At 39.1% G+C, this 26,177-nt stretch overlaps 1 pseudogene; it reads right to left on the reverse strand.

Moving 5' to 3' along the window:
- Positions 1-19,744: 19,744 nt before the first annotated feature.
- On the reverse strand, positions 19,745-21,790 carry LOC149991150 (G protein-signaling modulator 2 pseudogene; annotated as a pseudogene).
- Positions 21,791-26,177: the final 4,387 nt, after the last annotated feature.

Here is a 26,177-nt window from a genome sequence, read left to right on the forward strand (position 1 = left end):
CCTTAGGGAGAAAAATTATTATTCAAGGAAAATCGCAATGATCAGTAGTAGAGTATAAAACAGGACAACTAACCGTCTTAAAAGTTTCTTCTCCAGATTTAGAGACTTGTTTGCGGGTTATGTTACATAAATTAACACGTGTTTTTTGTTTTCAAAGGACATAAGCCTATGATCGCATTACCTGAGTGATTATCTGTACGCATAAGCCTCACTTAATCCTCTCTGCAGCGCTGCCCCCTGAGACTCAACTGTTTGGCTGAACTAAATGGCTGGGTTGGGGAAGAACGGGGTGGTCTGTGGACTTCACTTTAAAACGGGTTTCTCTTTTCTATCCTAATGGCTTGGACAGAAAAGTCCCAGAGGTCTGAGAGGGGGAAAAACCTAAACTATTTACCTCAGCCCAAACTAAGTATAATGGGCAAAAGGGTTTTGGACAGGCGAGATGTGCCTAGCACACCTTCTTACAAAGAAGCCTTTTTTTTTTTTTTTTCTTTCCCTAATATGGAACATTGAAAAATTAATCCCTGCCTTCTGTCATCTAGTAGTTATGGATTGAATGATGTCTTTTAACCCTTTTCGCCAAATCTGTTGCCCCCAGAACACAACAAGGACACCAGCCTGTTAAACCAAGTACGCCGTTGACCGGAGACAGCCAACTGACCTGGAGTCTGCACGATCCTTCCCCATGTGGGAAGGCCACCCTCCCCTCCACACCCCCACTCTTATTAGGGTTTTCTGGACCCAAGGGTAGGTAGGACGACCACCATGTCCAGCTTGAAGCAGCTAGAGGAGCTTGAGACCTTCGACCATTGTCCTTTACAAGATTACAAAGGTTCCTAATATTTGAGGGGGGGGGATAGTTAATTTTTATGAACCAGGGGTATGGACTTGGGGGGGATTGCTGGGGGAGGGGGGTGCTGGGTGGAGGGGAACAGGGGGGAGAAAATTGGAACTGTTGTAACAATATAATCAATAAAAAACATTATAAAAAAAAAAAAGAACAAGACAAGGATGTCTGCTCTCTCCACTCCTATTCAATATAGTCTTGGAAGTTCTAGCCACAGCAATCAGACAAGACAAAGAAATAAAAGACATCCAAATTGGAAAAGAGGAAGTAAAACTGTCATTATTTGCAGATGACATGATAGTGTACGTAGAAAACCCTATAGACTCCACAAAAAAACTACTCAACCTAATAAGTGAATTCGGCAAAATAGCAGGATACAAAGGCAATATTAAGATATCAAAGGCATTTTTATACACCAACAATAAAAACTCAGAGATAGAAATTGAAAGAAAAATCCCATTTACCATAGCAACAAGAAAAATAAAATACCTAGGAATAAACTTAACCAAGGAGGTAAAAACCTGTACTCAGAAAAGTACATAACACTGAAGAAAGAAATTAAAGAAGATACAAATAAATGGAAGCATATACCATGCTCATGGATGGGAAGAATCAACATCATTAAAATGTCCATACTATCCAAAGCAATTTATAGATTCAATGCAATCCCTATTAAAATACCAGCAACATACTTCACAGACCTAGAACAAATACTTCAAAAATATATATGAAATCAAAAAAGAGCCCGAATAGTCACAGCAATTTTGAGGCAGAACACAGTAGGAGGAATCACAATACCTGATATCAAACTATACTACAAGGCCACGGTAATCAAAGCAGTCTGGTACTAACATAAAAACAGACATATAGATCAATGGAACAGAATAGAGAGCGCATAAATAAACCCAGGTTCATATGCTCAACTAATATTTGACAAAGGGGGAAAGAACAGCAAATGGAGTGAAAAGAGCCTCTTCAACAAATGGTGTTGGGAGAACTGGACAGGGACATGCAAAAAAATGAAACTAGACCACCAACTTACACCATACACCAGAATAAACTCAAAATGGATTGAAGACTTAAATGTTATCCGTGATACCATAAAAGTCCTAGAGGGAAAAATAGGCAGGAAAATTTCATATATCCCACGTAGCATCTTTTTCACTGATATATCTCCTAAGGCAAGGGAAATAAAGGAAAGAATAAACAAGTGGGACTACATCAAACTAAAAAGTTTCTGCTCAGCTAAAGAATACATCAGCAAGATAAAAAGAAAACCAACCATATGGGAAAATATATTCGCCAATGACATCTCAGACAAGGGATTGATCTCCAAAATATATAAAGAACTCATACGACTCAACACCAAGAAGACAGACAACCCAATTAAAAAATGGGCAAAGGACCTGAACAAACACTTCTCCAAAGAAGACATACAGAGGGCCCATAGACATATGATAGAATGCTCAACATCACTAGCCATCAGAGAGACGCAAGTAAAAACCACAATGAGATACCACCTCACACCAGTCAGAATGGCCATCATCAACAAGTCAACAAACAACTTGTGCTGGAGAGGATGCGGAGAAACGGGAACCCTGGTGCATTGCTGGTGGGAATGCAGACTGGTGCAGCCACTGTGGAAAACAGTTTGGAATTTCCTCAAAAAAACTAAAAATGGAACTGCCTTTTGAATCAGCAATTCCATTGCTAGGATTATATCCGAAAAATCCTGAAACACCAATTCAAAAGAACCTATGCACTCCAATGTTCATAGCAGCACTATTTACAATAACCAAGTGCTGGAAACAACCTAAATGCCCATCTGTAGATGAGTGGATCAAAAAACTGTGATACATTTACACAATGGAGTTCTATGTAGCAGAAAGAAAGAAGGAACTTCTACCATTTGCAACAACATGGATGGAACTAGAGAAAATTGTGCTTAGTGAAATAAGCCAGGCAAAAAAAGAAAAATACCTTATGCTGTCACCTATTACAGGAAACTAATGAACAACACAAACAAATGAGCAAAATTGAACCCTAGCTATGTAAACAAGAAGTAGACTAATAGTAACAAGGGGGGAGGTGGAAGGGAGAGAAGGGGGCAAGAAGGGGAAGTTTCAAGTCAAAGAACATGTATAAATGACCCATGGGCATGGGCAACTGAGTAGGGACTGAATGTGGGGGAAGGGAGGGGCAGGTTGCAGGGAAGCAAGAGGGGGGAAAAAGTGAGACAACTGTAATGGAAAAACAAACAAAAATTTTTTTTTAGTGGGGGAAAAATGAAAATATGAAGAATGGAAATGCCAGTTCAGTGAATATTAGGACAAAGATTTTCCTTCACGTTGTATATTTTTCTCCCTATTTGATTTCTCCAGAGTTTAGCATTCTAAACAAGTAAGTAATGACTTAAGTTTCTTTGCATAGACCTAATAAGACCAGTTGTTAATAGAGGTTTCTTTTTTTTTTGACCAAGTCTTTGACTGGAATGTCAAGCCTAAAGGAGACATACTTGGGCTCAAGTTGTTACCAAAAAGCCCTGTGGAACTGGGAATGACTTTCAAAGGTAATAAAAGCCCACGAGATAAAAGGCCTGCTACCATGGTTGGTTGTGCGGTCCACAGCAATCTCTCCAGGGAAGGAACGAAGGTTGTTTTCCTGAAAGATGGCTAGAAGGAACCTTAAGGCACAATGGAAAACCAGAAAGACTTGGAAAGGACAGGTGTGTGCAGGCAAGGATGAATGCCAGGTATGTGGCCCAGCTTCTGTGCCCTGAAGAGCAGACTGAGGGTCACCCTAAATGTTCCTTGTGTAAGTTCCAGCAAAGCAGAACTAAAGATCATAAGTGATCATTTGCTGCTCTTGTTATGTTTATGCAAATGAACAGGATAAATTAAAAATGGACTTAATGTAGTCCCTTTATTGACAAGGAGGGTAACCTTAGGGAGAAAAATCATTATTCAAGGAAAATCACAATGATCAGTAGTAGACTGTAAAGTAGTTCAGCTAACTGTCTTTAAAGTTTCTTCTCATTTAATATATTGTTTCACTTGAAAATTAAACCATGTCTGTGATATCACCAAAGAGATTCAAGTTGCAGGGAAATAGAATGTCAAGTGCCTTGCAACTGGATGTCTTCCCAATAAGACAGTCTTACAGATTTAGAGACTTGTTTGTTGGTTATGTTACATAAATTAACATGTGCTTTCTGTTTTCAAAGGGCATAAGCCTATGACTGCATTACCTGAGTGATTGTCTGTACGCATAGGCCTCACTTAATCCTCTCTGCAGCGCTGCCTCCTGAGACTCAACTGTTTGGCTGAACTAAATGGCTGGGTTGGTGAAGAATGGGGTGGTCTGTGGGCTTCACTTTAAAACTGGTTTCTCTTTTCTATCCTAATGGCTTGGACAGAAAGGGCCCAGAGGTCTCAGAGGGGGGAAACATAAACTATTTCCCTCAGCCCAAACTAAATATAATGGGCAAAAGGGTTTTGGACAGGCGAGATGTGCCTAGCACAACTTTCTTCAAAGAAGCCCTTTTTTTTTTTTTCCCCCTAATGTGGAACATTGAAAAATTAATCCCTGCCTTTTGTCATCTAGTAGTTATGGATTGAATGATGTCTTTTAACCCTTTTTGCCAAATATGTTGCCCCCAGAATACAACAAGGATGCCAACCTGTTAAACCAAGCACGCCGTTGTCCGGAGACAGCCAACTGACCTGGATTCTGCACAATCCTTCCCCATGTGGGAAGGCCACCCTCCCCTCCACACCCCCACTATTAATAGGGATTTCTGGACCGAAGGGTAGGTAGGACGACGACCATGTCCAGCTTGAAGCAGCTAGAGGAGCTTGAGACCTTCGCCCATTGTCCTTTAGAAGATTACAAAGGGTCTTAATATCTGAGAGGGAGGGATAGTTATTTTTTACGAACCATGGGTATGGACTTGGGGGGAGGATTGCTGGGGGAGGGAGATGCTGGGTGGAGGGGAGTAAAGGGGAGAAAATTGGAACTATTGTAACAATATAATCAATAAAGAAAAGGTGGGGGGAAAAAAGAAATGTATACCTGCACAGCCACTATCAAAAACAGTATGGAGGTTCATTGAAAAGTTTAGAGCTACCATATGATCCAACAATCCTTTCTCTAAGTATCTATGTAAAATATTTGACATTTATTTGTGAAGATGTATGTACCCCTATGTTCACTGCAGCATTGTTCACAGTGGTCAAGATATGGAAACAACCTAAATGTCATTCAATGAATGATAAGATGAAGATGCGATACATATATACAATGGAATACTACTCAGCCAATAAAAAGATGAAATACTGCCATCTGTGAAAACATGGATGAATCTTGAGAGTATCAGACTAAGTTATGGAAAAAAACAAAAGACATATGATTTTACTTATATGTGGTGTATAAAATAGAAAGCAACAAGTGAATAAACAGTATGGTGGGTACCAGAGGGAAGGGGGATGGGGGAAAATTGAATAGGGTAAAGGAGATTAAATATATAGTGATGGAAGGAAACTTGGTTTAAAGTGTGAGCACACAATGCAATATACAGATGAAGTATTATAGAACTGTACATTTAAATCTTACATAATCATCATCCAATGTCACCCCAACTAATTTAATAAAATAAAATAAAATATTTTAAAAGATGATCAGTAATTTTATTTCTAGGAATTCTCCTTAAGGTAACGATCAGAAACGGTAAACAAATATTGATGTTAAATATGTTCAAAGCAGCTCTATCTATCATCTATCTATCTATCATATATCCTTTCATTAATCAATATATTTCTTTATATTTTGCACCAGGATGCATATGTTAATTACAACAGCAAATAGGGAGAAGGAAGTGGGCAAGATAAAAAGGATGCAACCTAAATGTGTAAAATATATGAATGGCTAAATAAATTGTGGTACATTTATTCAATAGAATATTATGCAATAATTAAAATTACATTCAGAAGTATTATTTTATGATAGGAAAAACTTATTACTCTGTAAAGAAAAAAGTTACATCTATTTTGTGTTTTGAAATTTGTATAATAGGTTGAAGAATTCATAGAAACTTCAAAAATATAGTATTTATTTTGAGTGGAGAAGCTATTCATTATTTTATTATTTGTCATTTATATTTCAAAATATTCTATAATTTTATATTATATATTTATAGTTATATTGCTATGTATTCTACTTATATTTCTATATTTTATACTTTATAATTAAAATGCAATGTTCATTATATTATAAAAAATGAAAAAGAGAAATAAACTAATACTTGATTATATCACTGAAAAAAAACATTCAAGTAAAATAGAATGTGATTCAGAAAGGACATCTTTCTGTGATAAACTCTCTTTCAGTTTAATGTTACAATTAACAATACTAAGAGTCAATAGTTATAGAGCATTACCATGTTTCTGGCATCAATCTAAGTGTATTATTAACTGAGTGTATGTATTAACTCATTTAAACCTTGAAACAGCTTTTTCTCAGAAGCTGAAGTACAGAGAGTTTAAGTAACTTTCCCAAGTTAATGCAGCTAGTAAGATGTAAAGCCTGAATCTGAATCCAGGTAGTGTGGCTCCACAGCCTGGGTTCTTAATTCCCATACTTATGCCCCTATTATCACAAAAGAAAAAAAAACAGTAAACAACAATTACAAAAAAATCAATACCTATAATGTAACCATATAATATAATTGGAGATTGGTCTGAGACATAGGGGCACTTTGGTTGGGTGACTGGGCAATTAAATTAAATTACTTGAAATATTGTTGTGGCAGCTTGGGGCAGAATGTGAAATAATGAGTAACAATATTAGTTTTTCTCCACATTTCAATAGATTGCTAGTAACTATGGGTAGATAATTCAGATGTGTTGTTATCGTAATAATTCTTCCTTTCCTCCCTCACTCACTTCCTTTCTTCCTTCCTTCCTTCCTCCCTCTCTCCCTCCCTCAAAGAGCACCGTGTTTTTGTTCAGACATATATTTTTTAAAAGATCTCTTTTAGGTCAACACAGCTGAACAGCTCATTTCTTTTTCTCTTTTTTTATTAGTGATTTATTGTTTATGCTATTACAGTTGTCCTCAATTTTTTCTCCATTCGCCTCCATTAACCCAGACTGCCCTGCACTTCCATAGTCAACGCCCACACCATTGTCCATGTCCATGGGTCTTTCATATATATTATTTGACTAACCCCTTTACCTTCTTGCAATCAGTTCATACTGCCATTCTCCCCTCTTACCGCTGTCAGTCTATTTCATGTTTTTATACCTCTGGTTATATTTTACATATTAGTTTATTTTGTTCATTAGCTTCCTCTTACAGGTGAGATAATATGGTATTTGTCTTTCACCACCTGGCTTATTTCCCTTAGCATAATACTCTCAAGTTCCATCCTTGCTGTCGCAAAAGGTAGGAGACCCTTCTTTTTTTCTGCTGCATAGTATTCCACTGTGTAAACGTACCATAGTTTGTTTGTTTTTAATGTTATTTTTTGGTTTTTCAACTACAGTTGTCCCATTTTTCCCCCATTGCTCCCCCCACCCAGCCCACCCCTTCTCCCACAATCATATCCCTCCCCGTTGTCCATGTCCATGAGTCATTTATACGGGTTCTTTGACTAAACCCTTCCCTTACTTATCCCCCTTCTCTCACTCTCCCCTCCCCCATATTGACTGCTATTCTGCTCTTTGTTCTATTTAGTTCCTTTGTTTGTGTTGTTCTTTAGGTTCCTGTATTAGGTGATATCATATGGTATTTTTCTTTCTTTGCCTGGCTTATTTCACTAAGCATAATTCTCTCTAGTTCCATCCATGTTGTTGCCAATGGCAGGAGTTCCTCCTTTCTCTCTGCTGCATAGTATTCCATTGTGTAAATGTACCACAGTTTTTTTGATACACTCATCTACAGATGGGCACTTAGGCTGTTTCCAGCACTTGCCGCTGTTATAAATAACACTGCTATAAACATAGGGATGCATAAGTTTTTTTGCATGGGTGTTTCAGGATCCTTAGGGTATGTTCCCCCCAGTGGATTCACTGGTTCAAAGAGGGCAGTCCCATTTTTAATTTTTTGAGGAAATTTTAAACTGTTTTCTACATTGGCTGCACCAGTCTGCACTCCCACCAACAGTGCACTTGGGTTCCCTTTTCTCCACATCTTCTCCAGCATCAGTTATTTGTTGATTTATTAATGATGGCCATTCTCACCTGTGAGGTGGTATCCTATTGTGGTTTCAATTGTCATCCTTCTAATGGCTAGTGATGTTGGGCATTTTTTAATACGTCTATCGGCCATCTATGGACTCCTTAGAGAGGTGACTATTCAGATCTTTTTCCCATTTTTTAATTGGATTGTCTGTCTTCCTTGTGTGGAGTAACACGAGTTCTTTATATAGTTTGGAGATTAAACCTTTGTCCTATGTATCATTGGCAAATATGTTCTCCCATAGAGTCAGTTCCCTTTTCATTTTGATGATGATTTCTGATTCTTTATTTTGTTTTTATTTTGTATATTTTTAAACTTAAAAATTGATTTTAGAGAGAGAGGAAAGGAAAGAGTAAAAGAGAAAGAGAGAGATAATGAGAGACATCAATTTTTGTTGTCTCACTTATTTATTCATTCATTGGTTGACCTTGTATGTGCTCTGACTGGCGATAGAACCCACAACCTTGGCATATTGGGACAACACTCTAACCAATTCGGCTACTCAGCCAGAGCAGCAGCTGATTCTTTATAAAATATCCCCTATGCAGGATGTTGCTTAAAGAAATCTCACCAAACTTCACCTTCCCAAACTTTGCCCTTTATCCTGTGCCCTCCTATATGGGACTCAGATCTGATACTTGTCAAAGGCCAACCATCCATCCCCAACCTTGGTACCAGTCAGGATCTGATGGTCCCTTGCTTTACTATGCTATCTTGTCTTGCACATATGTTTGACTCCCTTTGTTCTCACACCTGCACCAGTGGGATCACACTCGGCTAGAATATAGAGCAGAGTACCCACCCTCCTTTCAACAGAAAATACAGAACACAAAGCACACAAATAAGCAAAACATTCCACAAAATAAAAACTGTTTTTGTGTTTTCTTCTTTTTTTCTGAAAACAAATTAGTCAATATAACGATATGGTTGAAAATGAATAACAGTGTTAGTCTGCTTATCCAGCATAACAAAATATCATATACTGGGTGGCTTAAACAATAGAAACTTATTTTCTCAAATTCTGGAGGCTATAAGATCAAAATCAGTTTGGTTTCTCCTGAGGTCTCTCTCCTTGGTCTGTAAATGGCTGTTTTCTTGGTGTGTCATCACATGGTTTTTACTCTCTGTGTATGCATCTCTGGTGTCTTTTCCTTTTCTGAAGACACCAGTTAGATTCAGTTAGAACCTTACCCTTAGGGCCTCATTTAACACCAATTACCTCCTTAAGGGGCTTATCTCTAAATACAGACACAGTGGGGGTTATTGCTTCAACACACAATTTTGGGGAAGAAACAATTCCATCCTAACCATCACTATAATTGCTTTTTGGGAATTGGCCATCTTGACTGTTTTACAACTCTCTGTACATCTTTAAGCATTCTTATTCATTTTTAAAAATTAATTTTGGGGGGCAACATTAGTTAATGACATTATGTAAATTTCAAGTGTACTATTTTATAACATATCATCCATATATTGCATTGCGTGCCCAGCCACCCAAAGTCTAGTCTCCTTCTGTTACTATAAATTTGGGTTCCATTTTTTTCAGAGCATTTTCTCCGTATTGAATTTTTATTCAATGGTCTGTGTTTTTTATGGAAGAAAAAAGTGGAAAAAGCTAAATGTTTAAGAACAATTTTATTTTAGTTTATTATATTTTATTTTTTAATTATAAAAATATTAAGTCATTTATTTATTTATTTTTAGAATCATAGACATTGAAATATTGGATCTAAGTACAGAATAAAGCAATAGAAAATGGTACTTTTTTGTTTTCTTTCATTTTTTTAAAGTTCTTTTTTTATTGTTGTTCTATTACAGTTGTCCCAATACTCCCCCATTGCTCTCCACAACACATGTTTGTTGCATGTATATACATGCATAAATACATATGTAGGTACATACATATATATGCATATACACCAGTAAATACAAGTTCAGAAAGTACTCATAATTCCTCTATACAAAAACAGTAACTATTAACAGCTGGATGTATGTCTTTCAGATCTTGTTTAATGCTTTTTCATTATTTTATAGAAAAAGGGATACTACCATGTTTGCTGTTTAGTGATCTGTTATAATGTATTTAAGTAGTCATCAACTATTTATTTATTTACACATTTAGGTCAAACATCACCATTACTAACACTACTAGTAATAATAATAATAATAACAACACATACCAATGTCAACACCTTTAGTAAGTGAGTCCTAGGGTTGATGTGAAGATTAAATGAAATACAGGCTACAGGACTGAGGGAGGAAAGGAACTTCAAGACCTAGCCAGAATTTACCAACAAGAGCTAGGATAGAGTCATCAAGAGCCTTGCCTATAGACAGAGATGGAGTACAGACAGTAGAACATGGAATTTCTAAGAACAAGAGAGATTCTCTCAGAGGGAGAAGATGGCAGAGGAGTGAGGGGAGACTGATCTTGCTTGCTCCCAAGACCTGTCTGTAGTTTGGACTAATTGTGGACAGAACATCTCAGTTAACATCTGGATACTGGCAGGAGTTGAGTCTTGCCACAATCAAAGAAGACAATTTGTAGCCCTGGCTGCATGGCTCAGTGGATTGAGCATCGGCCTGCGAGCCAAGTGTCGCAGGTTCGATTCCCAGTCAGGGCACATTACTAGGTTGCACGTCAGGACCTCAGTTAGGGACACGAGTGAGAAGCAACCACACAGTGATCTTTCTCTCCCTCTCTTTCTCCTTTCCCCTCTCTCTAAAAAAAAAATAAAGTTAAACAAATAAATATTATTAAAAAAAAAAAAGAAGAAGAAGACAATTTGGGAGCGACCTGTTTGGTGAGGATAGTGGAGGAGAAAGGGATGAGATGGGATTTCTGGCTGGCTTGGCTCCCCGAGCTGTGGCTGGCAGTGTGCAAAGACTTTTTAGTGACCCTAGGTTTCCCAAGAGAGGAGTTGGGAGGGGAGTGAGGCTCTGCCCACTGGCAGAGCCAGGAGTGGGCCAGGTGGCATCTGGCTCTGAGAGGCAATAAACAGCGTACTGTTTTTCCTTTTTTTTTTTTTTTTTTTTGCTTTTGTCGGAGAGGGGAGGAGAAGCTAGGGGTGGAACGAGACTCTTCAGGAACACAGGCACAGGAGCGCACTCGCCCACTCCCCAACCCTCTCCCTGGGATACACGAGGGCGCACACAGAAGTGCCCCAGTCCGCCTACCAAGTCGCGCAACCAAACTGCCTGTTGGCGCAGCAAGGTGCCCCCAGCTTGCCCCAACAGGCGCGAAACCAACTGGCCAGCCAACGCACCCAGGCATGCCTGGCTTGCCCCAACTGGTGCAAAACCAACCCGCTGGCTGCTGTGCCCAGGTGCCCCCGGGCCCACCCCAATGGGCACACAAGAAACCTGCCTGCCAGCATGCAGAAGCCTCCCCCTCTTCCCAGAACAGGCAAGCAAACAACCTGCCTTGGACCCAACCACCGTGATGTACAATCGGCCAACCCACCCCTGGCCCGCGCGAGGGAGTGCGCTCGCCCCTAACTGATGTCAAAGACTTTGTAATAAGTCTTTGGTGCTGGCTCTCAAGAAAGAGCTGGGAGAGCAGCCGACTAGATCCCAGTACAGAATCATCCCCAGTACTACTAGAGAGATCACTTAAGCAGACAGCTCCTCTCCAAGTAGCATCAGCTGAAGGCAATAGGTCAACAACAGTAAACAAGAAGGTCACATCACAAAGGCAGAAAATAAAAACAGATTAATCTAAGAAGCAGAAACAAGACCTGAGCCCAAAATGGGGAGGCAGAATAACACCCCACCAAACAGAAACAGTACCCAACCAAAAGGAAAGGAGGAATTCCCAGGAGGAGGGATAGATGAAATAGAAGCAAGCAAACTATCAGACATGGAATTCAAAACAATAGTGATGAGTAAGCACAATGAACTCACAAACTCAAAGAAAACGACAACGAACTCCAGGGGAACCACAAAGAACTCCAGGGAAGCTACAAGGAACTTACTGAAAACAGCACCAACATATAAGAAGGACGTAGAAACTATCAATAAGCACCAGGAAGAAATAAAGAATACAATTTCTGAACTGAAGAACACAGTAGAAGCAATCAAAAGCAGGCTAAATGAAACAGAGGATTGGGTCAGTGAGTTAGAGGACAACGTAGAAAAAATTTTCCAGAAAATAAAAGAAAATGAAAAAAGACTGAAAAAGAATGAAGACGGTTTAAGAAAACTTCAGGGCAACATAAAACAAAACAAAATCCATATCATAGGGATAAAGAAGGAGAAGAGGAAGAGTATGAGATAGAAAACCTGATTTAAAAAGTAATGACAGAAAATTTTCCTAACTTGATGAGAGAAAAAAAGTTATTCAAGTCGAGGAAGCACAGAGGTTCCCAATGAAGATGAACCCAAAAAGGTCCACTCCAAGCAGATCATATTTAAATGGCAACTTTGAAAGACAAAGAGATAATACTAAAAGTAACAAGAGAAAAACAGCAAATAACATAAAAGGGAGCTCTGATTTCTCAACAGAAACAGTACAACCAGGAAGGGAATGAAAAAAATATTCCAAGCAATGAAAAACAAAAGCTTATACCCAAGACCACTCTACCCAGCAAGGCTCTCATTCAAAATGAAAGATGAAATAGGGAGTTTCCCACACAAAAGAAAGCTAAAAGAATACATCTCCACCAAACCAGCATTGCAAGAGATACTAAACGGTTTGCTTTAAGAAGATGAAAAAACAGAGAGAGAAAGAAATAAACAAAAGTACAAATGGGAAAAATGAAGATGGATAAGTATTAATAATAACCTTAAATGTAAATGGAGTAAATACACCAATCAAAAGTCATATGGTACCTGAATGGATTTGAAAGCACGACCCACATATATGCTGTCTACAAGAGCTCCACCTCAGAACAGATGATCTACACAGACTGAAAGTAAAGGGATGGAAAAAATTATTTCAAGCAAATGGACATAAAAAAAACTGGGAGTAGCAAAATTATATCAGAAAAAAACAGATTTCACAGCAAAACACATAAAAAGAGACAAAGAAGAACATTACATAATATATATGGAAAAAATCCATCAAGATGATATAACCCTTGTAAACATATGTGCACCCAACATAGGAGCACCCAAATATGCAAGGAAAATCTTGAAAGACTTCAGGGAGGATAAAGACAGCAAAACACTCATAGTAGGGGATTTTAATACCTCATTTTCAACACTGGACAGATCTTCAAAGCAAAGAAACACCAAGAATATTGAGGCATTGAACAATGCTCTAGATCAAATGGTCTTAGTTGATATATATGGAACTTTTCACCCCAAAGAAGCAAACTGTACATTTTTTTTTCAAATTCACATGAAACATTTTCAAAGGTAGACCACATGGTAGGACACAAAACAAGCATCAGCAAATTCAGGAAAACTGATATTATATGAAGCATGTTTTCAGATCATAATGGCCTGAAACTAAAATCTACCTGAAGGAAAGAACTCAAAGACATTCAAACTCATGAAGAATGAATAACATGCTATTAAATAATAAATGGGTTAACAATGACATCAAGGAAGAAATGAGGAACTTTCTGGAAACAAATGATAATGAGGACACAACACCCAAAACCTATGGAACACAGCAAAAGCAGTCCTATGAGGAAAGTTCATAGCAATACAGGCCTACCTAAAATGGGCAAAAGAATATCAAATAAAATTTTAACCCTATAGCTACCAGAACAAGAAGAACAAAAACCAAAAAAGCCAGAGCAAGTAGAAGGAAGGAAATCATCAAGATCAGAGCAGAATTAAGAGCTACAGAGACTAAACAAACAATTCAAAAGGTCAACAAAAGTAAGAGCTGGTTCTTTTAAAAGAAAACAAATCGATAATGCTTTATCCAGGCTCATCTAGAAAAAAAGACAGGACCCCAATAAATAAAATCAGAAACGAAAGAGGAGAAATCACAACCGATATCAAAGAAATACAAAGGATTGTAAGAAATTACTACAAACAACTATATGGAGAAAAACTTGACAATCTAGATGAAATGGACAGATTTTTAGAAACATATAATCTTCCAAAACTGATTCAAGAAGAAGCAGAAAGCCTGAATAGATTGATAACAAAGAGTGAAATTGAAATAGTAATAAAAAAACTCCTGGCATACAAAAGCCCGGGACCAAATGGATTCACAGGAAAATCTTATAAAACATTTAGGAAAGAACTAATGCCTACCCTTCTCAAGCTATTCCAACAATCCAAGAAGAGTGAAGACTCCCAAACTCTTTTTACGAAGCAAGTATTACACTAATTCCAAAACCAGGTCAAGATACAACAAAAAAGGAAAACTGCAGGCCAATATCGCTGATGAACATAGATGCTAAAATCCTCAGCAAAATATTGGCAAACCACATCCAGCAACACATTAAAAAGGTCATACACCAAGGTAAAATGGGTTTCATCCCAGGGACGCAAGGATGTTTTAATATTCGCAAATCAGTAAATGTAATACACCACATAAACCAAATGAAACACAAAAATCACATGATCATATCAATAGATGCTGAGAAGGCATTTGATAAAGTACAACAGCATATTTATGATGAAAATACTCAACAATTTGGGAATAAAGGGAGCGTATCTCAACATAATAAAGGCCATATACGAGAAACCTGAAGCCAACATCATACTCATGAGAAAAAAGCTGAAAGCATTCCCCCTGAGATCAGGAACAAGACAAGGATGTCCACTCTCTCCACTTCTATATAACATAATATTGGAAGTTCTAGCCACAGCAATCAGACAAGAAAGAGAAATAAAAGGCATCCAAATTGGAAAAGAAGAAGTGAACTGTCAATGTTTGCAGATGATATGATAGTGTACATAGAAAACCAAATACACTCCACCAAAACAATACTTGACCTAATAAGTGAATCTGGCAAAATAGCAGGGTACAAAATCCATATTCAGAAATCAAAGGCCTTTCTGTACACCAACAATAAAATCTCAGAGATAGAAACTAGAAAAAAATCCCATTTACTATAGCAACAAGTAAAATAAAGCACCTAGGAATGAATTTAACCAAAGATACAAGAGACCTGTACTCAGAAAACTACATAACACCAAAGAAAGAAATTAAAGAAGATACAAATAAATGGAAACATATACCATGTTCATGGATGAGAAGAATCAACATCATTAAAATGCCCATACTACCCAAAGCAATTTATAGATTCAGTGCAATCCCTATTAAAATGCCAGTGAGGTATTTCACAGACCTAGAAAAACACTTCAAAAATTTATATGGAACCAAATAGACCCCAAATAGCTAACACAATCTTGAGAAAATGAATGCAATTGAAGGAATGACAATACTTGACATCAAACTATACTACAAGGCCATTGTAATAAAAAAAAATTTGGTACTGGCATAAGAACAGACATATAGATCAATGAAACAGAATAGAGAGACCAGAAATAAACCCAGGTCTATACGGTTGACAAAAGGGGAAGAAACATAAAATGGAGAGAGAAGAGCCTCTTCAACAAATGGTGCTGGGGGACCTGGACAAGGACAGGCAAAAAAATGAAACTAGACTACCAACTTACACCACACATCAGAGTAAACTCAAGATGGATCAAAGACTTAAATGTAAGACATGATACCATAAAATTGATAGAGAAAAACTTATGCAGGAGAATGTCAGATATCCCATGTAACAATACTTTCACTGATCCATCTCCTAAAGCAAGGGAAATAAAGGGAAAAAAAGTAAACAAATGGTACTACATTAAACTAAAGAGTTTCTTCTCAGCAAAAGAAACCATCAGCAAGATGAAAAGGGAACCAATCATATGGGAAAACATATTTGCCAATGATGCCTCAGACAAGGGATTGATCTCCAACAAAAAGAAGACAGAGAGCCCAGATAAAAAATGGACAAAGGACCCAAACAAACACTTCTTCAAGGAGGATATACAGAGGGTCCATAGGCATATGAAAGAATGCTCAGCATTACTAGACATCAGAGAGATGCAAATTAAAGCAACAATGAGATTCCACTGTACACCAGTCAAAATGGCCATCATCAACAAATGAACAAACAATAAATGCTGGAGAGGATGTGGAAAGATGGGAACCCTAATGCACTGTTGGTGGGAATGCAGATTGGTACAGCCACTATGGAAAAGAGTATGGAATTTCCTCAAAAAACTAAAAGTGGAACTGCCATTTGAATCAGCGATTCCACTGCTAGGATCATGTATACCTGAAGAATCTTGAAACACCAGTCAAAAGAATCTATGCACCTCTGTGTTCATAGCTGCACTTTTTGCAATAGCCAAGTGCTGGAAGAAGCCTAAGTGCCCATTTGTGGATGAGTGGATCAAAAAACTGGTACATTTACACAATGGAATACTATGCAGCAGAAAGAAAGAAGAAACTCCTGTTGTTTGCGACAACCTGGATGAAACTAGAGAGAATTATGCTTAGTGAAATAAACCAGGCAATGAAAGAAAAATACCATATGATATCACCTGATGTAGTAGACTAGTGAACAGCACAAACAAATGAATAAAATTGATCAAGGAACAGAGTAACAGTTATCAGGGGAGAGAGGGAGAGGGAGAGAATGGGGGGTAAGGAGGGGAAGTGTTTAATAAAGAAACTAGTATAAATAACTCATGGACTCGGATAACGGGGTGGGGATTGACTGTGGAAGAAGCGTTGGGCTGGGTGTGGGGTAGATATGAGGGAAAAAGTGGGCCAATTGTCATAGAAAAACAATAAAAATAAAATTAAAAAAAATACACACTGAAGAAATACATTCACCACAATTTCTGATCTCCATTTAGTGGTTAATTAATACTATTTTAATTTTAATAATCTTTTTTGCTCATCCTTGACTTATGTTTCTAGCATTTCTCTTCATTTCCCCCCACAGTTTCTACAGCCTTCACAATAAAATATAAAACACTGAGCATGCCTTTCAAGGCAGTTCCTGATTTTGTACCTACCAAATACCTCTTCTTTCAAAGACACTTTCCCTGACTCCTCTAAAGCTAAGGTCGTTGTCGTCGGCGGTGGTGGCAGCCGTCCATCTCGAGAGATGATGGCGTAGCTTCTTGAGAGTCTATCTGCACCGCCGAGAATGGCTGTGCAGTCCGACTCGGGAGTGACAATCCCTGCCGCACTTGTTACAGGTGAAGGCAGATGGCCGTTGTTGCTGCTGTTGACGCTGCTTCCGCCTCGATCTTTTCTGGACCGCCTCCTCGTTGCGCGCAGCCTCTGCACGTGACGTACCTTGCCTGACCGCGAGCCTCCAGGCTAGGCGGTCATCTGCTTGAACTTCCCATGTGTTGAGATTCATGGAGCATTGTGTCATGTCCTTTTTGCAGATGTCTTTGAACCGCTGTTTTGGGTGCCCTGTCATCCTCTGGCCTTCTGCTAGCTCGCCGTAGAGGAGGTCTTTGGGAATACGGCCTGCATCCATTCTTTTGACATGGCCGAGCCACCTGAGGCGTCTCTCACTAAGAACTGCATGCAAACTGCTCATGTTAGCTTGCTTCAGCACCTCGGTGTTGGGGACCTTATCCTGCCAGGCGACATGCAGGACGCGTCTCAGGCACCTCATGTGGAAGCTGTTGAGTTTCCTTTCGTGCCTTGCGTAGGTGGTCCACGTCTCGCTGCCATAGAGGAGAGTGCTGAGTACGCAGGCTTGGTAGATGCGCAGTCTGGTTTTCTCAGTGAGGCTGGAATTGTTCCACGCTCGCCGGTTCAGTTTGGCCATAACTGTGGCTGCCCTGGCGATTCTCCGGTTGACCTCCAAGTCAACTGACAGAGAGCTCGAGATGGTGGACCCGAGGTAAGTGAAATCGTTGACAACCTCCAGGGTGTATCCGTCGATGGTGATGCATGGGGGAGTCCCCGTGCCTTGAGCCATAACGTTCGTCTTCGTCAGGCTGATGGCTAGTCCGAACTCCTTGCATGCGTGGGAAAGGCAAGTGACTAACTGCTGGAGTCCCTCTTCGGAGTGTGATGTCAAGGCTGCGTCGTCGGCAAAGAGCATCTCCACTGGCTGGTTTGGCTCAGTGGATTGAGCGTCGGCCTGCGAGCTAAGTGTCGCTGGTTCGATCTTCCAGTCAGGGCACATCAGAGAAGGAAAACTCTGACTCCAAAAAACCTCCGCTGCCTTGCGGCATACCTCTTCAGGGGAAAGGCTAAGGGAGTAAACCCCGGCAGAAAATCCGGAGCCGGAGTCCCTAAGGCGGTTTGACGTCGTAGTCAACACCGGCAACTCCTGCGGCGCACCTGAAGCCAAGCTGTATTGACTCTGTCTTTCCCCTTGGATCCTTCAGCTGCGAAGAGAGGGGGTGTCTGCTGCATGGGCAACAGCTGGCCCTCCATATCACCCTGCCCAGGCTTTGTAGCTTCACTGGAGAGGACACTCCAGCGTCATCGCAAGATGTCGACTCAACACGGGAGGAGACAGATACCGGTTATAAGCTCATCCGATTGGCGAAGGAAACGAGCGCCAGGCATCTCCTCTGATGGTGGGAGAGGTCATCGCACCTCACTGGACAGCTACCGCCCGCCTCAAGCTGGGCAGCCCCCAGCCAATTAGGTGCCGTCTCGCCATGGCTCACCTGCCCCACTGGATGCGTGGGGATCAGAGAGGCGTCTCTCGAAAAGTGGGCCACAAAACACTCGCATCAAAGCTAAGGTACATTGGCTTATTAAGAGCTTCCATAGCATCCTTAATTATCCAATCAGAATACTCACCACAGATCATTATTACGGCTTGTTTAATTATTTTGGTTATATTATAAGCTTTCTGATTATGTACATGTTCATTATAACCTCAGTATCTAGTACTCTACTTGGAAAATACATGGCACTTCCTCTGCTGGGTTCTAAACATGGGCATGTTTTCTCTGCCTTTATTATTGTCTCACTAACAGCTTCACCTATCTCCCAAGATAGGTGAGAGGAGCAGATGAGGCAATGCATGTGAAATATGTAATATATATATAAAGTACTTTATAAATAGAGCATTTGAATATTTACATGTAACCTTGCACAAGGTTAATAAATCTTTTTTTTTAATGCTAAAAGAAGTTTATTAAGAGTCTTTTAGAAAGACTTTGGTCTTAAAATTAGATTTTCTGGGGGTTCTGGGACCTAGATTTTGTTTTTATGAGACTATTTTAACTTTTTTACATATTGGTCAAGTACATTATTACTAGACAGCATAATTTCTCTCTACATCAACGGTTAAGTGTTTAAAATAATGCCATTTTCAATGAAGATTTAAAAAATATTATCTCAGCAAGATGATTAAATTGTAGTCTAGGATTAATTTAACCTTCTATTTTATAAACACAGGTAAAGAAAGGATATAACAAGTTGCCAAAGAACACATTCCCTAGCAGAAATCACAAAAGTTGAAGTACCTTATAAGACACCTCCATCCTAAAGCACATGAGTGTCCAGACAGTGTTCATTAATACTGCACTACAAAGGTTAAATATTTACATCATTCTCAAAACATTTGAAGTTGTATTGCAGTGCTATAATTTATCCTTTTTAGGAAAAAGAAATAGGTTAAATTTCCTTGCAGTGTTCTGAAAAGAAAAAGGATAACTTAAAAAAAAATACACCTGTAGTAACTAGTGGTCTGCTTATTTTTTTCCTGAAGTTTTAAAGTCCAACAGAGCATTGCTTTGCAAACAGTCCTTTGGCCCAAATTCAGTGTCTCTGTTTTGATCTCTTTGTAAAAGAACTCTGTTCATCTATTCTTTTTGCCTGAGACCACAAAATGAGGCTAAAAAACGTCCTCATCTGGTACCGTTGGCCCCTTTGTGGCAGCAGGTGGTGGAGCACATCTTTGATCATCTAATCTGGAGCCTTGACATTTTACAAGGATGTCAAAGAAGTCTTCTTCAAGGCTCCTTGTTGTCATTAGTCATGAGGTGGCCCAGAACTGACTAGTTGTTCTTCTATGTCAGATGAAGCCCTGGCAAGTTACTGAAACTGACCCTCTGGTCACCCAGGTGGCAGCTCTGGGAGCTGGAAAGAAGATCTAGAAACTCGTCCATGTTGGGGTACACCATGGAGACACAGTGGTTTGAGTGTCACTCTCAGAATGGACGGAGCTGCACCCGAAGTTGACCCACCATTCTTCTCTTGCAGGCAGCACCTCTGATCGCCCATCTGGTTGCTTTGAAATTGGCTTAATAGGTCAAAAAAACGTTCATCTCCAGTAGTATCTGCTCTGAGTTTCCTCTGGGAATTCAGAATTCGATGCTCAATTGAATTACTGGCATCTTGGAGAACTTTAGTGGAGGAACTAGTTATATATTTTTCCCCTTCAGTCTGTTGACAAAGAGGAGCTTTGCAGAAGGCTTGGCAATGAGAGGTTCTTGTTCAGCAAGAATTTCACTGTTCCAGTTATGTATCTTTTCTGGTGTTAACTTTATAAGTTCCATGTTTTCCACACTGTGTCGGCGGCATCCAGACTTAGGGTGTGCACTGTGTAAGGTGTTATCAGTTTCAATATTTTTCAGACATGACTGAATTATTTGTGCTGTAGCTCAGACCAAGAACCATCTGAATATCTGAGAGATTCAGCCACGCTGTTAGCTCCCCACTTCTGTCCCCAGCCTCTCTTGAAATTTCCAGGTGATTTTCATCAAAATGCATGGCTTGGTCGTGATTTCCTAGAGCTGTGTATGCATTTCCCAAACTCCAACACGCTCTTCCCTCACCAATCCTGTCCTTCAGCTCCTGAGAGATCGCCGGGTTCTTCAGGCAGTAGTCGGTGGCCCACTCTTGTAGTCCTGCAGCAGAGTGTGCGTGTTGCCCAGGCTCTAACAAGACTGCACCTCCACTGCTCTGTCTTGCAGCTGCCACACCAGCAGCAGTGTCTTTTTGTACTATTCAGAGGCCATTTCAAATTCACCAAGAAATATATATGCATTTCCAAGATTGCTGTACGCTCTTCTTTTAGCCGCTTTATCCCCAAATTCTTTTGCAATAGGGAGACGCTGCTCGTGAGCTATAACCACATCCCTGAAGTTGTCAAGGAGGTTATGTGTGTTCCCAAGATTTCCAAAGGTGCGTCCTTGGGTGGCCCGGTGTCCCAGCGCAGTCACTAGTAATAGGTTTTCCTTGTAGAAGTCCACGGCGGCCTGCAGGGTGCCCCACACTTCTCCGGAGAAATTGCCTGAGTCCAGAGGTCCGGGGCAGCCAAAGCTCTTCCCTTTGGCATGGTACATGTTTCCCAGATTGTACAGTGCTCTTGCCTCTCCCACCTTGTCATTAAGTTTTCTGGAAATTTCTAAGTGTTGCTGACAACAAACTACAGCTTCATCGAAATTTCCAAGAACTTTTAAGGTGTTACCCAGATTACTACTAGCTTTAGATTCCCCCAACTGGTCTCCAATAGTCCATGCAAGAGTTATATCATGATGGTGGTATTCTAGTGCTTTGGTATAATCATGCAAATAGAAATAAGCATTGCCCAGCAGGCTGTAAATAGCGCTGAGAGTCTTCAGGTTCTCGGTCCCAACTTGAACTGTAGCTTCAAAGAAGGACACCCCAGCGTGACAGTCTCCTGACTTACACAGCCGCTCTCCTTCCGGGGCCAATTCTAGGCAAGAAGCTTCCATTCTGTAACGAACATGAAAAGATTGGTCTTCCCTCATGCTTATCAAATTTTCCTCCATCGAGTCATATTATAAGCTGAGTATAATATGAAATTATTTTATTTTGAGCCAACCTAGTTCTTTACAATGTAGAATTGTGGCAGAACATCGTCCAGTTAGTATATTAATGAGCTGGTGTTAATACATCTTAAACTCCTGCTTCTTCTTTATTAATAATGAAAGGAGGTTAATGTCAGACAGCTTAAAGGTTCAAAATGTGTCCCAAATCCTTGCATTTCTGGCCCTTTCAGCAGCACTTCAACAACATTTCTCCCACGGGCCGGAGAGTCCAGTGAGCGTGGTGTTCACAGCGCATCTGCCACAGCGGCCACCTTGGATGATGGGTGGGTGGCGGCATCCCCTCCCCCTGGCTGTCAGGGTGTTGTGGCCCCAGGCCAGGCAGGGACACTTCTGGCGGACAGAGTGCGACCCCTGCCCCCAGCAGGTCATGTTAGCCAGAGCTCCCAGGACCGTTCTTGCTGGCCTTGCCAGTCCCACAGCCACCCAGGGGTCCAGCAGCATCGTCTGCCCCTCCCGGTGCCCTCTGCCAATAAACCTTAATAATTTATAAAATTATAATTCAGTCTTAAAATTTATTTTTATTGAATTTATTGGGTTGACATTGATTAATAAAATTATTTACAGGTGTACAATTCTACAATACATCACCTGCAATATTGTATTGTGTGTTTACAACCCCAAGTCAAGTCTCCTTCCATCACCATTTATCCCATTGGGTTTGTATGGGCAAATGTTAATGTACATTCTCCACCAATATTTAGTAATTATATTTTTAAAAAGGTAGAAGATATTTCTAACAATCAAGCTTTTTATAGTGTAATTCAATGCATAATAAATTCATGAACATTTCTTATCTCTTAGAACAGCTGTGTGTCATAAAGACTCCTCATCATAAACATTCTCTGGATTTTCACAGAATTAATCCTGAATAATTAATGAATATAAAAGAATTAGACAAGTACTGTAGCATGCTAATGATTTGTTTCAATGTCAATTAAGAAAAAATAGTCTCTTTGGTCTGCTAACTTGGAACATGTATTGTATTGTTAACTTTTAATTTACAAATGTCTCTATTAATGAATATATCGAGATAGAGAACAAATCATTTGTGAAGGTTATAGTTCATAGGAAAAAACCCAGAAATGCTTTGATTTGACAGATTTATTAACTGTATTGAGACAGCTCTTGAAAATAATTTCATTTGTAGATCAATATTTACATAATATTTACATATTTCCTCAAGAATAATATCTATCTTAAGCACTAATGACTAGGGATTACATCAACTGCAAGTCTTAAATCATGTTATGCAGAATGAATATAAATTTAATACAAACAAAATTAATAAGGTAGGTAACATTCATTCATACTCTACAGGTCTCTCAAATACTGTACATGTTGTCTTCATTATTGTGCTTCTAAGGATCTTGCTTGATTTCGCCTCAGCCATGGTTTATTGGTGCTTGTTCAAAGTTTCAGCCATAAGTTAAAGGTGAAAGTTGGTATAGCACTAAATGAAAATTCTTAAAATATGTAGACCGCTTCTGTGAATTTAGCTAAGAAAAACAGCTTTTTTCTTATATTGAAGGATGCAAAAAGCAATTTAACAGTTTACTTAGGCTTGACTTTGTTAGGATTTAACTCCATTTGTAAGGAGGGAAAAATCCTTTTGTTAGAAGGCGAAACTCTGGTATTAAACAGTTGAAATATTAATTATTTAGATTTGGAGAATATTATGTAGGCATTGCTATGATTTTATCATGAGGGAGTGTTTCTGTAGGTAGTTATATATAATCCTTTGGTTGAAAAACCTGAACTGAAAGTACATGAAACTTGTCCTTTTCCATTGTTCATCTGCCCATACAGTCTTTTTCTTAGGGTGGTGTTAGCAATGATACTACAGTGATGAGAACAATGTAAATAATGAATTCAGTGGGAGAAGCACCGGATTGTAAATCAAATAACTGAATTTGAGACTTAGTTGCCACTGATTAGTTCTGTGACCTTAGGAAGACCTGTATTGTAATTGAGTCTTGAGTTTGTTTTTTAATATGTAAAATGGTGACAATGTTTATTTCCTAGAGCTGTTATGACAATTAAATAAAATGTTGGGTGTGTAAGTACTTTATAAACCATGAAATATTATACAAGTACAAATAATTATTTTACAGTAGACTAGTAATTTTGTTTCACTAATAAATACATTAAAATTGTGGTTCAATTAATTCATGGATAAATAGACCTTGCTTTGCATTTTGGCCTATTCATTTCTAAAGGCACTGAACTAACTTTAATGGACTAATTATTTTTTTTAAAGTCCACTATCTTAAGTGAAATGTGCTATTCATGCACATGTAAAAACAATGAGTTAATACTCAATGAATTACAGATGACCTCTATTTTAATATGCTTTAAAAATTTTTTGTGATTTTAAGTTTAGTTTTTTTAATTTTTACAATGAATTTCTATACTTTGATTAACCTTGGATAATTTAAACAAGCTTTACGTGTATATTAGGAAGCATGGTAATACCATAATTGTGTCTTTAGTGAATGCAGATATGTTCTTCCTCTGTAAAATCTAAAATACCACTATCGCCATAATCCTGCCCTCAAAGCTGTGGTACCTGGTGTTACTGGATTGTCCTTTCAGAATCAAACCCATTGTTTTCATTAGTTAAGTACTAAGCCATGAATCTAGGTGTTATTAAAATGTTACAAAGTAACAGACTGGCACAAGCTTATCCACTTAAACATGGCTAGAATCAGAAATCTGCCTTTGTCACAGACACATGTTGGAGTACTGAGGCATCAGGACATGAAAGAAGAGGCTGTTAATGTTATCTCTACTATCTGAATCATAGCCAGCTATCCTCACAGCCGCCTCTAACTTGAAGAAGCTAGACCTTGACCACTACAGGGCTGCTCAGGACCAGGAGGAGGTAGTTGAAAAACCAGCTAAGAGTGGTTTTGCTTTGGTGGTTATTTTTTCAAGGCCATGATACAACTTACTGGCCAACTGAAGTTACTCCATGAGGAAAGTGGTGTCAAGATAAATGGGTTTTTGATTTCATAATGTTAATAGGACAGTCCATCAAAAGACATTTTTTCCCCAAAAGTCTACACCAGAAAAGTCTTTCATATGGTTGCTAATCTCTCAAAACAAATAAGAGCTTGTGGGCCTACATTCCCTTGATACTTCTGCATTGTAAATTTCTTTTTTTTTTTTTTTTTATTTTGGTTTTTCAATTACAGTTGTCCCCTTTTCCTCCAATTTCTCTCCCCCACCCAGCCCACCCCCTCTCCCGCAATCATATCCCTCCCTGTTGTCTATGTCCATGAGTCTTTTATACAGGCTCTTTAATTAAACCCTTCCCTTACTTATCCCCCTTCTCTCCCTCTCCCCTCCCCCCTATTGACTGCTATTCTGCTTTTTGTTCTATTTAGTTCCTTTGTTTGTGTTGTTCTTTAGTTTCCTGTATTAGGTGATATCATATGGTATTTTTCTTTCTTTGCCTGGCTTATTTCACTAAGCATAATTCTCTCTAGTTCCATCCATGTTGTTGCAAATGGTAGGAGTTCCTTCTTTCTTTCTGCTACATAGTATTCCATTGTGTAAATGTACCACAGTTTTTTGATCCACTCATCTACAGATGGGCACTTAGGTTGTTTCCAGCACTTAGCTATTGTAAACAGTGCTGCTATGAACATAGGGGTACATAAGTTCTTTTGAATTGGTGTTTCAAGATTCTTCGGGTATAATCCTAGTAGTGGAGTCGCTGGTTCAAAAGGCAGTTCCATTTTTAATCTTTTGAGGTAATTCCATACTGTTCTCCATAGTGGTTGCACCAGTCTGCATTCCCACCAACAGTGCAGTAGGGTTCCCGTTTCTCCACATCCTCGCCAGCACTTGTTGCTTGTTGATTTGTTGATGATGGCCATTCTGACTGGTGTAAGGTGGTATCTCATTGTGGTTTTTATTTGCATCTCCCTGATGGCTAATGATGTTGAGCATTTTTTCATGTGTCTATGGACCTTCTGTATGTCCTCTTCGGAGAAGTGTTTGTTCAGGTCCCTTGCCCATTTTTTAATTGGGTTGTTTGTTTTCTTGATGTTGAGTCGTATCAGCTCTTTATATATTTTGGAAATCAGTCCCCTGTCTGTGATGTCATTGGCAAATATGTTTTCCCATATGGTTGGTTTCCTTTTCAATTTGCTGTTGTTTTCTTTTGCTGAGCAGAAACTCTTCAGTTTGATGTAATCCCATTTATTTATTTTTTCCTTTATTTCTCTTGCTTTAGGAGATGTATCCGTGAAGAGATTGTTACATGAGATATCTGATATTTTCTTGCCTATGTTTTCCTCTAGGACTTTTATGGTGTCACGGC

This window comes from Furipterus horrens, unplaced genomic scaffold (assembly GCF_987537825.1).
Source record: "Furipterus horrens unplaced genomic scaffold, mFurHor1.1.pri manual_scaffold_17, whole genome shotgun sequence".
NCBI classification, from domain to species: Eukaryota; Metazoa; Chordata; class Mammalia; order Chiroptera; family Furipteridae; genus Furipterus; species Furipterus horrens.